General features: G+C 42.1%; 1 protein-coding gene across 1 annotated transcript in view; it reads left to right on the forward strand.

Annotated features, from left to right (window-relative positions):
• Positions 1–6,543: 6,543 nt before the first annotated feature.
• The window catches only part of BCL9 (B-cell CLL/lymphoma 9), a 136,079-nt gene continuing 129,993 nt past the window's right edge, over positions 6,544–12,629 (forward strand). The window contains exon 1 of the mRNA XM_006861320.1: positions 6,544–6,721. The gene's annotated coding sequence lies outside the window, so the exon portion shown is untranslated. The remainder of the gene's footprint in view (positions 6,722–12,629) is intronic.

Consider the following 12,629-nt stretch of genomic DNA (forward strand, 5'->3'; position numbering starts at 1 on the left):
CTGGTAGCACTGTGTGTTGGTGTTGATCAAAGGTTCAAACCCACTAGTCATTCCTGTGAGAGAAAGATGAGGTCATTTGCCTCCGTAAAGATTTACAAACTCTGAACCGTACAGAAGCAATTCTACTCTGTCCTATAGCGTTGCTATGAGGCAGAGTCAGGTTTGAGTTACTTTTTTTTTTTTTTTCATTCTTATTATTTAGAATACTTTATTAGTTTCTGTAATCAAACCCATGTAGACAAGACCTTACATATTTAATGCAGTGTGTTAACCTTGTACAAATGGTAAAAAAAAAAAAAAATTAAGTTTAATGTTTCTAGACCAATATGGCTGTTAATTTCAGTTACTGTTTATGAAGCTAATTTACTAAGTTAAATCATGGGCTGTTTGTGATATCATGTGACTTAAGTATCATAAAACTGTGGCTCAAAGAGTCAGCTTAGATGGACCTGGATAAGGTTTGAGCCAGAAGGAACAAAAAGAATCTTTTGAAAAATCAACCGTGGCTCAGAAAGGTTAAAAGATTTGGCCAAGACCTTGTAGCTTGTAAGTAAGTACACTGATAATGTTGTTATGTGCCATGGAGTTAGTTCCGACTCATAGCGACCCTGTACAGGGTTTCTGAGGCTGTAAATATTTACGGGAGCACAAAGCCTCATCTTTCTCCCGCGGAACAGCTGGTAGTTTCGAACTGCTGAACTTGAGGTTCACAGCCTGATTTGTCACCACTACGCTACCAGAGCTCCTTGAGCTCAGATATTTTAATTCCAGAACCCAGCAACATGCCCAAGCCTTTTAATCATTGCAGATGACAATGTTTTTATATAGTTCATTTCATTTATTATTAGAAGTAACTATTTTCAGATTAGGTGGGTTCTAATCTTGCCTGCCTCTAAACTAATGCTTTATTTATCTTGGTGAGTCTTGAAATCTACTTCTTGATTTTCTGCTTGATTCTCTCCTTTATGTCAAGCAATGTACCTTCTAGAAATGTGGAGGAGAGAGAAGCCTCATTTGTCTAACTCCCACATTCTTTTCCATAGTTGAATATATACAGGTAGATAGATAACAAATTATAAATGTGTTATATTTTTAAGGCTAACTTGTAACTTTGATGCTTATAAATCTGAGCATTTTCCCCTCATAAAAACTGATGTTTAAGAGGAACTTAAGTCCTGTAATGATCCCCTAAGGATTTATCATGAGTCAGATACAGGAAAAGGAATAAAAGGAGTCCAGAGGAAAATCAAGCAAGGGTTCTTCTCCTTCTTTTCATCTCAGGCTTACCCAAATGAATTTTTGAAATAGCCTATTTGTCTTTAAGAAGCCCTGGTGGTAGGTTGTAGTGTGCTGTGGAGTCTATTCTGACCCATAGTGACCCTGTGGTTCAAACTGACCTTGTGGTCAAGTGCTTATCCTACAGTGCCACACCAGGACTCCCCCCATAAAGATTACAGTTTAGAAAATCCTTTGTTGTCATTGTTGTTAAGTGTTGTCAAGTTGGTTCTGACTCATAGCTAGCCTGTATAGAGTTTCTGAGAAGTGGCTGGTGGGTTTGAGCCGTAAACCTTGCCAATAAAACTGACTGTGTGGTCTAGTGCATTATCCTGCAGCACTACAACAGGGCTCCCTATGGGACAGTTGTAGCCTGTCACATGGGGTTGCTATGAGTCAAAATTGACTCAATAGCACCTAACAACAATAACTATTTGTCTTTAGTATTTTCTTAACTCCTCATAGATTATCTCCTCTTCTGGTGTCCCCGTATCACTCCATTGATTGCTGTTAAGTGCTGTTGAGTTGGTTTCAACTCACAGTGACCCTGTATAGGGATTCCGAGGAGCAGCTGGTGAGTTGAATCGCCAACCTCGGGGTTCAAATCTACCTCGTGGTCGAGTGCTTTTCCTACAGTGCTATACCAGGACTCCCCATTGCTCTGAGTAACCCCCAAATCAGGCCTGCCTTACATCAGAGTCTCCCAAACTCCAAAGCAATCTACCTGCTTCCCTATTCTTCCCACTTTATCCCTAAATAGCTTAGGGGGTTGGAAGAAAGTAGGCAAATAAAATAATTCACACCAAAGTATGAACAGCTGATTTCCCTTATCCTTTATAGAGATGTTTGTAATTTTTAAAGGTTATTAATAGTACAAGTGAGTTTGAAGTTGGTAGAAACTCTAGCCTAAAAATAAAATTAAGTGAAAAATAGCTATTATTTAGAAAGTATTTTTGAGCAGGTGGCCGTAACATGAATTGTTGTTGTTGTTAAGTGCTGTCAAGTTGGTTCCAACTCACAGCTACTCTAGGGTTTCCAAGGAGTGGATGTTGACTTCAAACCACCAACCTTGAAATTCAAACCAACTTTACAGTCCAGTGCTTATCCTACAGCGCCACACCTATGAGCTCCCTACTTTTGGAAACTTCCTTGCCCATGTTCTGCTTGTAGGGTGCTGATGAGTCAATTCTCACACATAGCAACCTTACAGAACCTAGTAGAATAATCCCATAGGATCTCTAAGGCTGTAATGTTTACGGAAGCTGCTTCACAGCTGGTGAGTTCAACTTTTTAGTTAGCAACCAAGTGCTTTACCTGTGGCATCACCAGGTCTCCTTCCATGGCTGCTAACATCCCAAGTACGGTCTTTCTTGCTTATCCCTTCAAGTCACCACACATCTCCAGCACACACACGCATGCTTGCGCACAAACACACACTTCAAGAGCCTCTTCAGTTTCTAGACTTTTTCTAACAAACTGGAAAATTATTAGAATGGTCTCATTTCAGAACTGGCAAGAATATCATTCACACATTTTATAATTGAAGAAACAAAGCTCAGAGACAAAGGCCTGGGTTCATAATAGCCAATGAATTGTGGCACTAGCAGGAGACTCTAGAACATTATCTGCTATAGTCAATGCTTTGTATTCAGAAGTCTTGTAAAATAAACTTAGAAACACTCAGGCATTGCCCTTGTTCACTTAGCCACTAGCATTTGTTTTTTTTTTCTATTTGGATTTGATAGGCAGGAAGCCTTCAGTGCTAGAGGCAAGATAGGCTGACCTGGTGTTCCTATCAACATGTTCTGACCCAAAGGATTATGGAACTGCAGAGGAATTGGAAAACCAGGCTATCCAGGGGCCCTGACTTTCTTCTTCATTAGCTACTCATGGGTGAAGTCAGGAGATTAAACGATGGAGGCATATGAAAGTTTTAGGGCTTGTATTAATTACCTCTCTCCTCTTTTCTCTCAATGAGCATTTAGCTTTCTGCTCTAATAACTGAAGCATTTTTCTTGCTTCCTTAGCAATATAGCACAGTGGTAGAGACCAGGGTCTCTGGATAGAAAGATTGCCCAGGACCAGATCTCAGCCACCACTTCCTGGTGCAATATCTTGCATGTTCCTTACCCTCTGTGTCTCAGCTTCTTCATCTAGAAAATGGAAGCAATGATAGTTTATTATCTTATGGAGTTATTAAATATATATGCTTAAGAAATGTTAGCTGTTGTCATCAGCATCAACACCTTGTGGATGTTTTTAGTTTTGTCCCTCCCCCACTCCCTTTTTTTTTCCAAGGAAGAGATGCTTACTTGGTCTTAGCTGGCTTTCTTCATTGCCTGGCAATGTACTATTATTAAAGGGTAAGTTGACCCTTTATACAATTCTTGCCTAGGAGGCCTCATTACACAGAGTGAGTCACCCCCACTTAAAAGTGGACAGTGAGTCAGTAGTCTGGTAAGGGGAGGTCAGAAGGTCCCTTGACTCAAAGTGAAAGGATTCAAACCCAGCCCTGGGGCACAGAAAGAAACAGTGTGTTTGTATGGAGGACTCATCTTGGAGTGCCATGAAGAAACTATATTACCTGAGTCCTATAGAGACCTGGTGTGGCGCTGTAAGATGTGCACTGGACTGCAAAGTCGGTTTGAACTGCAAGGCTGGCAGTTCAAACCCACCACCTGATCCTTGTAAACCCTATACAGGGTTGCTATGAGTTGGAACTGACTTTACAGCACTTCACAACAACAACAAATGAAATGACTAAATGTTGGCACGGATCTGACTTAATTTCAGCTCTCCCTCTATTTTGCTGTGTTACTTCAGACAAGTTATTTAACCTCTCTGTGCCTCATTTTTTATCATCTGTAAATGGAGATGACAGCAATAGAAATGATTTCATGATATAAATGCTTGGGGAAATGCCTAGAACTGTGTAAATAATAAAAAGTAATTATTGTATTTTTTGCAAATAATGAGTCTATGTCAATAACATGTACACACATATAGCATGCACAGCATGCATCAGAAACTACCACATGAGGGGGTTGCATGGGTTACAAAAATGTTATTTGCATTAAAAACAGTATTATCACTATCAGCACTATTATTATTAGTGGGAGTCACTGTAGGGATCAGTGATAATGGAGAAACCAGCTAAGGGAAAAATTGTACCCAGAACAAGGATGTGTCTTTGACATGGTGAGCTCTAGGTAGTGACAAGTCATTTAGCTAGTACTGAGTGTGTTGTTGTTGTTGTTGCTAAGTGTCCTCAAATCAGTTCTGGCTCATCTCGACCCTGTATGGGATTTCCTAGACTTTAAAATCTTTGTGGGAGCAGAAAGCCTCATCTTTCTTCCACGGAGTGGCTAGTGGGCTCAAACTGCCATCCTTGTGGTTTGCAGTACAGTGCTTATTATATGGAGCCACAGCGTTATAATTTATTCTCCTATGAAAGGAGTCCTGGTAGCACAGTGGTTAAAGTGCTTAGCTGTTAACAAAGTGCTTAGCTGTTCACACCCATCAACCTTTCCATGGGATAAAGATGTGGCAGTCCTGTTTCCTTAGAGATTTACAGGTTTGAAAGTCCTATGGGGCAGTTCACTGTCCTATAGCTTCACTGTGAATTGAAATTGACTCGATGGCAGTGGGTCTGGGGGCACTCCTATGAAAGTGGGTTATGTGTGTTCACATAATTTCCTCTTTATAGAGGAAGATTCTGAATATAGAGGATTTGTGACCTTCCTATAAAATTACAAATCTGGTTTCGCTCTCCATTTAGTACCTGAGCTTCATTTCTATCCTGGTTGTATAGGGTAACTATCCTGACATAGGCAGAGGGGATGAAGTCCATGACTTTGCAACATACTAAAACTATGAATGTCATATAATCATCCTGTCCTTCTTCCTGATACAATTGGCCCTCCTGACTTCATGCCATCTGCAAATTTGCACATTCTTTGTGTCCTTCTTTGCTCACCTCTTATGCGTTCCTTTGCCATCGCATTTACTCCGCATGTTTCATCTTTCTTCTTTTTAATGCAGTGGGTCTACCCCCTTTACCTCCTTCACACCCTCACCTTCCTCCTCTTTCCACACCAATCAAATTCCGGCTTGCTTTTTGCCATATTCATTATCTTACCTCATTTCCCCCTCATTCCTAGAAAACAGCTCACAGAGCCTCACCCTTCCCCCTCCACTGCGCAATGCCCACCCTCCATAAATTCCAGCAGCCTGGCAATGAGTAACTTTAGCATCACACTTCACAGCTCTCATAGTTTACACTACTTGTTACTACTCTCCTTGCTACTGCTCTCTAGGGTTTCTGCTTAAAAAAGACTCCACTTTAAAAATATCCTGGGTACAAGTTGAACCCACAGTTAAGTTTGCTCACACGTTTACACATTTCGTGGTTTTATTTTAACTAGTAGCTCAGGTCTATGCTCAATTATGCAGTGAAGAAAGACTAGGTCCTTAGGAAACATTTTCCCCCCAGTTAAAAAAAAAAGAAAAGCCACCTAAACCTTCAACAGAAACCCCAGTACTGGGTGCACCCACCCTCTTATCTCCCAGCTCCCTCAACCCCAAGCTGATTGGACTTTGCTTTTTCCTTTGTCGGGTCATTTATTTCCCTCTTCCTGGAGCTCAGATTGCCTGCGTGTCTGTGTATGTGTGCACACGTGTGTGGCCACTGCTGTTTTTCCAAAGGGTTCACCTCTCTTCTGCCATTTTACCAGGACACAGGAGGCGGCTCTAAAGCTCACGCTCTCCCTCTCTCTTTCTCTCCCTGCCCCCAACTCAGCCTGGGCTTTTTCCTGTCTCTTAACTCCACCAGTGCAGCAGCAACTAGCTGAGCTGCTTGCGTGTGTGTGTGTGTGTGTGTGTGTGTGTGTGTGTGTGTGTGTGTGTGTGTGAATGTGTGTGGGAGAGACTGTGTGTGGAAGAGTGTGTGTGTGTGTGTGTGTGTGTGTGTGTGTGTGTGAGGGAGAGAGATTGTGTGTGTGTGTGTGTATATATATGTGTGTGTGTGTATGCGTGCGCAGCTAGGCCAAGCCTGCGAAGCTGCCTGTCACTGGAGAGTTTTAGTTTGCATTCAGAAGAAAGGAGGAGGGGGGGGGGGGGGGTACGTAGAAGGGAGGGAGAATGTCTTGTTTGTGGCTTGTCAGCAATTGCTTGAGACAAGCTTCCATGTGTGAAAGCTACTTGGCATGAATGCCTGGGCCGTACCAAGTGTCACCGCAGCAAGAGGGGGAGGCAGAAGAAAAACAGATCAGACCAGAGCAGACAATAGGCCCCTAAAGTGTTCCCCCTAAGTTGCTTTGATGTTGTCCTAGTGTCTTGATACCAGGAGGCCAGGGATTGCAGGAAAAGGGTTTTTTTTTTTGGTCTTCATTCACTTTCCCCCCTCAGTTTCTGAAATGATTCTCCAGAATTTCTCCTCATAAAAAAGGTAAGCACCCTAACAATTCCTTCTTCTGTGGCAGGCTTGTTCTCCCGTGCCTGGAAGTGGGGGTCTCATTCCTGCGCTGCTCAGGAGGAGCGCTGGGGTCCTGCGATTGGCGCTCCTGCTTTGCCCCTGGAAGTCTTTCAAGGCGCTCAGGGCTGGGGATGGCCCCTCTTTCGAGGGAACCCCAGTAACACGATCTGTGGGTCTGCGTTGGTGGGGGAGAAGGGGTGGGAGGAGGTGGGAGGGAAAAAAAGAGAGAGCGAGAAAAGCCTGAAAGAGAGGGAGAGCAGGGCAGAACCCTCCCTCCGAGGAGCCCCAACCCGGAGCCCTAGGCGGCCTTGCAAGCTCAGAGCTGTGCATTCCCAGGCGGAGCCGGGCTGGCTGGGCTCTGCTGAGTTATTGCAGCGATTGCCTCGAGCTTTGTGTGTGCGTGTGCGCCCGTGGGTCTGTGTGTGGACTTCCCACACACCGCCCTGGCATGCCTCGTTGTGAAGGGGAGGCACCCCAATCCTTACCACCCGATCCCAGACTCTCCGAGGTGGAGCGGCGTGGCAGGCAAGAAGGGAGAGCGAGAGAACTCTGCCCGCAAGACAATCCAGAAACTTTTCCAGTCTGGGATTTCTCTGGTCATAGATCTTGTAAAGGAGTTGTGGGGTGCGGGTGCGTCGTGCCTCCGTTTCTCCATCTGTACCATCGAGACCGAGAGAGCTGATTGAGGATGCTGCGTGCCATCCTGGAATTTAGCAAAAGAGAACAGATCACTGTGTCAAACGTTTGGAGAAAATTCCCGGCTAGAAAGGCTGTGCAAACACCAACTAGAAGTGTTATCATTATTCTTGATCATCATCATCATAATAATAATAAAACCATCATTAAAGACACCCTGAGACAAATAGACGGGGGAGCACAGATCAAGTGTCTGAACATTTCTAAGGAAACAAAAAAGCCTTTTTCCACCTGTTGGCTTCTGTCCTTTTCTCTTGTGTCTTTTCCTTAGATTTATTGGCCCATTTGTACAGAGAATGGGGTGGGAGGGGTTGGGTTTTCCCCTTTCCTCCTCCCTTGTACATATTTTTTTAAAAAGAAGGTCAATGTAAGATGCTTAAAAGAGAAAATGTGCCTCCTGTTATAGTAGTTTATTCAAAGACCTTGCATTTTCTGGCTCTGGCAGGGCACGCAGACACATCTGTAAACTCTACCTTGGAGGCTAAAGATTTTATTGTGGCTTTTAGAGATTAAATGAGATTTATTTACAATTGCTGTTTATCAGAGAGTAAATAGCTTACTTTCTGTGTGAGGCTAAGAATGTGAAGGTTGTTTACTCAATGGTGGTTTTGTGGATAAAAACCCTTTGCCTTTTTAAAATGACATCTTGAGAGGTGGGAGTAGAGGGCTCCCATTGGTTCCTAATATTCATCTTTTAAAAAAAATCTTTTAAGGAAAAAAATGTAGACTTATTTTCTTAGATTTGTGGATTTCCTTTCCTTTCTTCTGTTTTCACACAGTGATTGTTTTCAAGGTTCTCTGTTGTAGCACTCTTAGAATTCTCTGGGGGGAATTTAGCTTTCTTACCTAATTCTAGGTTTTCTGTGACTCTACTTGTCCAAAAAAAAAAAAAAAAAAAGGAAAAAGAAAAGAAATCTGTAAAAGTCTGGGGGCCTGTGCTTCCTTCCATTCTAACTGCAAATGTTTGCTAAACTGATTTCCTGTGATAGTTACAAATTGAAGCAAAAGACCAGCGCAGGTTACAATACTTGACGTTCTTCCCATAAAGACCTGGGGACCTGACTTCTGGGTGTGGGAAATGATGAAGGAAAGACTTTAAGAAGGCGACAAGAAGGTCCCCAACCCTACATTTAATGTTTTATTGGAGCAGAGCTGTACTTCATCACATCATGAAGCGTAGTTGTCTTTCACTTTGTAGGTGGAAGATTTTACCAGGGTTTGTCTCTGGCAAGATTTCAGGGACAAGATATCTTCCTAAGATGTTAAAATTTCAGAACAGCAACTGAAGTGAAAGGTTATCCATCATGTTCAGGATAAGGGTACAAAGACACAGGAAAGATAAGCAATGTCTTGGGGTGGGGGCTCAATGAAGCCATGGTGACATCCAGACCACACCCATGGGTTCAGAGTGCCCTGAGGATCAGCCACCTTATCTCACCTCGCTGCAGGATAATGTGCTGGACCGCAAGGTCAGTTTGAACTGAAAGGTCGGTGGTTCAAATCATCCAGCTGCTCCACGGAAACCCTATATAGGGTCGTTATGGTTCAGAACTGACTTAACAGCAACACACTTGATTTTACGTACCTAGCTCTTGGATCCTGGAATGGCACTGTAGCATAAGCACTGGACTGCAAGGTTGGTTTGAACTGCAAGTTTTGCCGATCTTCGGAAACCCTATATAGGGTTGCTGTGAGTCAGAACTTACCGAATAATACTTAACAACACTAACAAGCCCTTGGATCTGTCAGAGAAAGGCACCTTTTGGGTTCTGCTTGCAGTCCTGACTTATGACAGCATACTCTGTGCTTTGCTTTGCTAATGTCATGACATGTCTCAAACATAGCAAACACTTGTCAAAACATGAATTTGCATGTGTTTATTCACGTGTTCAATCATCCATTCAATTAATATTTTGGGGACATTTACAATGCAATAGGCATTTTGCTGGGCACTGCAAATGTTGGGAAAAAACAAGCCAGATGTGCCCCCTGTCCTCAGGGAGTTTATAGTCTCAGTGGTCTGATTGACTTTAACCTCATAGTTACACAAATTAGTATTATAATGTTGGCACTGTAGGATCCCCACTGGACTGCAAACCACAGGGTTGGCAGTTCAAATGCACCAGCTGCTCTTCAGAAACCCTATACAGGGTTGCTATGATTTGGAACCAACTCGATGGCACTTAACAGCAACAACAATGTATATTAAACAGCATGCAGCGGTAGTACACACAGTTGTATAAGGTATTGATCTAAAGTCTGTAACTGGACATAAGCTAACTGTTATTGTTTTTTGTGGCTGAATTTCCCTTGTCCCATACACTGTCCCATTCCACCAATAGCATTCCTACTTACAGAGCTCAGCATTTCCAAAGACTGTCTAAAACTCTCTGTCTCTTAGTACAGAGTACAGCAGAGACACAAGTACTGTCTGCTAACCCTTTCTACTGGTACTATTAAATAACTTCACATTTGTTGTAAGCCAGCCTTTATAACTGTCAGTATCAGAGTAATTCACAGTAGCTGTAGCCTCTGCATTCGCTTAAACCCCAATGGGTGTTGGAGGAGACATGTTAATGAGGTTCCTGTCTCACTTTACTTACTCCATGGTTAGTTCAGTTCATACTAAACACTTAGCTGTAGGAAACTTCACCATTGTCACTGTCATCTTGGAATTCTAAAGACAATAAGATAACGAAATGATATCTCTTTCCCCTTCCAAAAGGTAGACGTATCTATATATAAAGGATCGGGGGGAAACAAAACAAAAAATCTCTTCAACTGTGCCCATTTTAGTTGGATTATTAAAATCTTACTGGTCTAATGCTATCAAAGGTAGGATCACCTTTCTTGCTCTCCTATGTGTGATCTTCCTTGGAGAGAATATGTGATTGAAGTATCAGTCATTTTCATGGAGGCAGATTTGTATTAATGACTGTATCACCTTTTCCTACATTGTGTTTTACTCTATTACTCAGAGGAGTTTTGTCTCTAGGGGTGTCAATCCATCTTTCTTTTTTTTAAAGATTAATTTAGTAGTTTAAAAAGAAGACAGACATGCTCACCCACACATAAATCACAGGTTTAGTGCCTACACCTTTGGAACCCACACATGGTGTATGGTTAAGTCATGCAATGAGCAAAATCAGAGTCATTTCTAGGCACCCAAAAGTTATGCAGGGATGTACCCTGCTCACGTTATAGTGATGGACCAATTCTGAGCTGGCCTTGGTCTGCATTTGGCTTTGGTGACCAGTGCCTTCTAATAGGCAAGGTAGATATCCACTTTATTTATAAATCTTTGATCACTTTTTCACACATTCCACCCCCCCCCCCCAAATGTTACTCACATGAAAGATGCCTATGGGGGAGGCTAGCTGAGTTGGCATTGGAAAAGTAATCCAAAAAGAGGAGTGTAGTTTCAGTGGGAGAGGAGGAAGTGAATAAAAGAAGGATCTGGTGGGGGCAGAGATTTGAAAGAACTGTGGAGCCAGACAGCAGTGACCCAGGTCACCTTTAACTCTGAGGGGAAAAAGAGGAGGAATGGGATGACATGTAGGTACCGTTTACAAATAAAAATGCTAGAATCTCTAGTCCTCCTGAAGAGAAAACAATGAAAGGTGCAGGACATTCCAAACACTTACTAGTTACAAATGCACACTCTTTTTACATGTGGCTTTATTGAAGGAGAATCTGTTTCCCCTCACCCCAAAATATATTGTTGTTGTTGTTAAGTGTGGCAGAGTTGTTGGTTCCGACTCAGAGAGCCTATATAGGGTTTCTGAGGCGCATCTGGTGGGTTTGAACTTTGTGGTTAGCAGTCCAGTGCTAAGTTTACCATACAGCGTTACATGAGGATCCACAAATATATAAGACGTAAAATGGAAATTTTCTCTATTTCTTTGAAACCTTGATATCTTAATACATTCTAAAATATTACCTATTTAGTCTTCTCTTAAAGAGCTCTGGTAGTGTAGTGGTTAAGAATGGGGCTGCTAATCTCACAGTCAGCAGTTCGAAACTACCAGATGTTCCGCAGGTGAAAGATGAAGCTTTCTGCGCCTGTAAAGACTTACAGCCTCAGAAACCCTGTACAGGGTCGCTATGAGTCGGAACCAACTTCACGGCACATAACAACAGCAACAGTCTTCTCTTATAACAACCCTGCCTTAGATAATATTGCCATTCTTGTTATGTTTGAGTAAGGTTATATGATTTACCCAAGGGCTCAAGAAAATAAGAGATGACAGTTGTTATTGTTAAGTGCTGTCAAGTCAGTTCCAACCCATAGCAACCCTGTATAGAGTTTTCAAGGAGCAGCTGGTGAACTTGCAGTTCAAACCAACTTTGCAGTCCAGCACATTAACCTGCAGCGCCACACCGGGATTCCAAGAGATGACTAGCTGATTAAATTTTCTGTAGGCCGAATCTCTGTGAGAGACAAGAACCAGAGAACTGAGGTAATAAAAATAATTTAGGTGAAAGGTAAGGCATTGACCTGGCATTTAAATAATTGCCTCATTTTTGCCATCCTGTCCCCATGTTTTCAGATTAGAATTTAGAGATTCAGTTAAATAAAAAAATTAAAAAAAAGAAAGAAAGAAAACAAAGTGGGGGAGGGGAGGGGATACACAATTCTAACTAACAATTACATCTTTGTAGTGGTGGGTTGTTTTTTTTAAGTGCATTGGACCAGAATTTCCTTTTGCTTTTGCCAGTCTGTCACTTAAGGCTCCCCCACTCCACTTCTCCAAACATCATTTAAAATGCTGGAATTAGATTAAACTATCTACCATTTCTTCTAGCTCTGCTATTCAGCATTTCTTTGTTTCCATGAATAGAATTTTTCTTGAATTTGGTCGTTTAGTCATGTTATTTGAGGTTCAACTCAAGAACTATGGTTATCAAAGGGTAAATGTGGTGGATTTTGTGGGTTGGTAGGATTCATTCCTATACATTCACCATGTGAACTATGTTGACACTTTCAAGTGAAACTAGCATAATATGAAAAAGTGAGGGTTTAATTTATGGATTTTAAGAGAATATGCCAGTCCGCATGCGGGGCACATGTGCAAGGAGGCGAAGAACCATTTTCAAAAGAATAGGCTGTTTTGAATGCATGTCTTTCTGTATAATAAGTATGAATTTAAAATGGACGGGCACTGGGTACATCTTTTAGCTTTGC

Source organism: Chrysochloris asiatica, unplaced genomic scaffold, assembly GCF_000296735.1.
Source record: "Chrysochloris asiatica unplaced genomic scaffold, ChrAsi1.0 scaffold00042, whole genome shotgun sequence".
Taxonomy (NCBI): domain Eukaryota; kingdom Metazoa; phylum Chordata; class Mammalia; order Afrosoricida; family Chrysochloridae; genus Chrysochloris; species Chrysochloris asiatica.